This window comes from Wasmannia auropunctata, unplaced genomic scaffold (genome assembly GCF_000956235.1).
Source record: "Wasmannia auropunctata unplaced genomic scaffold, wasmannia.A_1.0 LD336076.1, whole genome shotgun sequence".
NCBI classification, from domain to species: Eukaryota; Metazoa; Arthropoda; class Insecta; order Hymenoptera; family Formicidae; genus Wasmannia; species Wasmannia auropunctata.
Window position 1 is genome coordinate 52,996 of NW_012026814.1, and position 4,165 is coordinate 57,160.

The following is a 4,165-nucleotide window of genomic DNA, read 5'->3' on the forward strand; positions in this document are numbered from 1 at the left end:
ATATTATAATATTTAAATGTTTATAAATCTATATTCTAATTCAAAAAATAAAATATGTAAAATATGTTACATATAAGTAATATTCAACGTTACATTTATATCAAAGATATATTCACATAATGTTACTCTAACGTTAAAAAGTTATGTTACATACTTTTACATGTAATCTTGAAACAGTAACATAAAAATAACAAGTTACATCTTTTAGATGTAATATTAACATAACAATTGTTACATTACTTGTTACTTCCGAGTAACTGTTACAAAGTGTGTTTAGTGGGATTTGTATGTCCCACACGGTAGGTTGAAAAATCTTAACGATCCCCTATTTCCGTCGTTCAATCAGGAGTATTACCAATGCCAATCCCTGTTCACCTCTCCTTACATTTCCACACAATCCAGTTCCTCTTCTTCCCACAAACCTTACTTCCGCTTCCCTTCGCCCTATCGTCCCCTTTCTTCTCCTAATTTTGATACTATCCCCCGCGACAACTATCATCCCGCCACTTATTCTTTTAATACATTCAGCAATCCGGACGAGATAACATTTCTCAGCATCCTCACGTCACTTATCAACCTATCAACCAGCTCTCAGGCAACATCCCCGAATTTCTTAAAAAATCAAGTTTTGATGAAGGACTCCAACTCGTCCATGACGCCCTGCGTAGTCTTAACTTACAATTAGTTCAATCTGCTAACTAAAGCAATAAACCTCACTATGAAACATCTGCTTTCAAGTTGCGAGTCAAATACTGGAACTGCAAGAGAGCTCTAAGTAAAAAACCTGAATTCGAGCAAATATTGGAAGATATAGATGTCCTCGTGTTCGCCGAAACGTATCTGCATAATCAACATGACTTTCGAGTACGCGGTTTTAATGTTATCCGGAAAGATTGCGACGATCCGGGTATAAGGGGTATGTCAGCTTTTATCCGCGACACGATTAGGTATACTGTAGTTGATGATAACCAAATCCTTAATCCATCATTCAAGGTTGTAGCAATCCAAGTGTCAATTCATAACAGATCACTGCATATCTTGGGGATTTACAAGCACCTCCCATCCATCCTGATTTGTTTGAAACTTTATTCTCGTATGCCTGTACTGGCAAACATGCACAAATTCTCGGAGATTTTAATGCCTATCACTCCTTGTGGGAGGCTTCACTCAATAATGCTGTTCTCCTTAATCCCTCTTTTCCTACATTCTTCCTTTCTCCTTCCAAAAAATCCTTCCTTTTGGATCTTGCAATTGCCTCCTCTAGCCTGGCCTGGCTTCTATTGCAAACTACTCCCTCTCAAAAGACTTACATGGCAGTGACCACCTTCTTATACTATAAATGTGTTACGCATGATAGATACAGTAACCATCTTTTCTTCTAAATTTAACTACTCTCACAAGCAATGGAAGGCAATAGAAGAGAGGTTTCATGCCAAAGCAACTGAAATATGCGCCGAGATTAATAAGCTCCCTCCTAAAAGTTCTGTTAAGCGTTATGAAATGCTCTTTCAAGCTCGAGAAAATTGTTGCGCCATTAGCGCCCTAGCAAATAGGTGGTTCGCGTAAAGCGAAAAAAACTAGCCTTGATGGGAACACTCTTCCGGCGCCATGGTGGAATTTGGATTGCATTGAGGCGGTAAATAAAAGAAAAGCTGCTTACGGTGATTACAGGAGAGACCTGTCTATCGCCAACTACAATCGACTCAAGCAGGAGGTCTCTGAAACTAGGTGAGTACTGCGAAAAGCTAATCGAGAAAGCTGGAGAGAGTATTGTGCCTCAATTGGCTCACTTACTCCTACTCGCGAAGTACTCTGGAAAATGTTGAAGCGATTCTGTAACCGCCGTTTAATTGAGCCGCAGAAGTTCACCCATGCGGCCGACGGTACTCCTGAAGAATACCCAGAGGTCAGAGAAACTATAGAGAAATTGTGCCCTCCCTCGTGCTCCTTCTCTTCACCAGAGTTCACTTTGGCCGGAACATCATTTGACCACCCGCAATCATGGATTAACGAACCATTCACGTATAACGAATTTGCTGTTGCTATCTCCACTAGCAAAAGGAACTCCACTCCGGGCATAGACAAGATTGACTACAAACTCATTAGAGCTGTTTCTCCAATGCTCAGAGAACGGAGTCACGATTTCTCAATCTGATCGAGTTCGTTTCCTAGGAGTCATTCTTGACCCAAAGCTCAATGGAGCGGCTCATCTGGAACAATTAAATAACAAAGATCGCAAAAATTGGCCAAGCCATCGCTGTCCTTAGAGGTGTCTGGTAGGGTTCTCAGCTTCAGCTGCTTCTTAACGTTTATCGGGGCTTCCAATGCAAAGAAGCTCGATGGAATATGCTTGCTCCATTTTTAGACTCAAAAACTCTCCCGGCCGATAAAAGCTAGAGAAAACTCAGAATTATTCTATGCGTACTTGTTTGGGTCTCCGCATCTCTACTCCATTCAACGTCCTTTACGCTGAGGCGTAAGAACCTCCGCTAAAACACCGATTCTTCCACTTGACTAGGAAATAGCTGTATAAAGTTATGTCTATCACAGATCATCCGGTTGTTGAAAGGTTAGAAGATTTAACCCTAGACTACCACACCTGGATAAAATTTACCCCGACCATTTGTAAAGTGCGTGCCATTCCGACAGAGTTGAAGAAGTGGGGTCGCGATTTAAGGGGGAAAAAACTTACAAGTGTCCTCTATAATCTTCCATCATAAGCCACGTCATTCCACTTGGTACTGCCGTTCTAGCCACGCGTAAAGTTCGATAATCAGTCTAGTTAACTCGGTCAAATAAATGTTTTTTAAAGTGAAGCCATATAAAGTTTTTTTCTTTTGAAAATACCACTCATGTTCTTTTAAAAACTATGCTTACTTTTTTTTATTCGCCTCTGAAAAGAACTGCAATGTAAAAGAAAAATTAGCCTTTTTCGGAAAAAATATAAAAGCTGATTAACATTTTTGCAAATTATTCATGTCCTTAAGATCTTTGAATGTTACTATCAATTCAGCCATTATTCTTACTGTCTGGCGTATAGATTTAAAAAAAAAGTTCTAAATCGATGCGTTTGAACTGAAGTTACGCAACAAAATAGGTAGGCCGGGTAAATTTTACCCAGTGTGGTAGATTTGGGTGGCAAATATGATGTGGTAGTCTAGGGTTAATCATTCTTACGAACTCTCCAGCCAAACGCAACTACATCGATAATAACTATCCGCTTGTCGCAGTTTATCGTAAAATGCTTCATCAAAAGTGTACAATTCATAAGTCCTACATGTTATCAAGATTCAGTTATACTCACACCTTGACATTACTTATTTCTGAAACCTATTATTCACAAGATGACTTTTCACTGCACGCTGACTCTTTTACTATATCGCAACTTCAAAGACTTTTTAAACCTTTAATAGTGTTATTGACAATGTCGTTTTCTACACTGATGGATCAAGAGTGGATCAAGTTGGCTCTGCTCACTCCCCTCTCTTTCCCTACTACTGATACTACCTCAAATAAATTACGAGTTTATGGACCAATTACCTTCGGATTTCTCAATTTTTTCTGTCGAAGCATGAGCAATCTATAGAATCCTCATATTACTGCCGGACTCTGACATCATGGACGCAGTAATCGTTACGGACGCGAAAAGCGTATTGCAAACGTTACAGAACAAATACAACTACTGCAAATACAACTACCTCATTCCGCTTATTAGAGCAAAACTTGTATAATATAAAAAAGAAAGATAGAGAAAATAGCAAGAAATATATTAAGAAATTTAAACATAAGCAAAAATAATATTTGAAATACACAGAATGCATATATATTTGTTGCTATTTTCTATGTCTATCTTTCTTCTTTATACATTATTTATGTATGTACATATAAAACGATTTATATATGTATATATATATATACATATAAATACATATAAATACGTATATACATATATGTATATAAATATTTATTTATTTATTAATATATAGTGCAGAATGTCTTATTTTGATACACTTCATCGTGTAAAATGTAAAATACATTTTATTATAATTAATATATATTGTACAAAACGCGAATGCAAAAAAAGATAGATATCATGATTTTGTTCATCGAGCATCGATGGTCCTATATCTCATCATTCATCAATGTACAGATTATAAAATATGTA

The 4,165-nt window shown here is 37.4% G+C and overlaps 1 protein-coding gene across 1 annotated transcript in view; it reads left to right on the top strand.

The window, feature by feature from the left end:
• LOC105449453 (membrane metallo-endopeptidase-like 1) overlaps positions 1-4,165 on the top strand; it is a 58,458-nt gene that overhangs the window by 48,212 nt on the left and 6,081 nt on the right. The gene's annotated exons all lie outside the window — the stretch shown is intronic.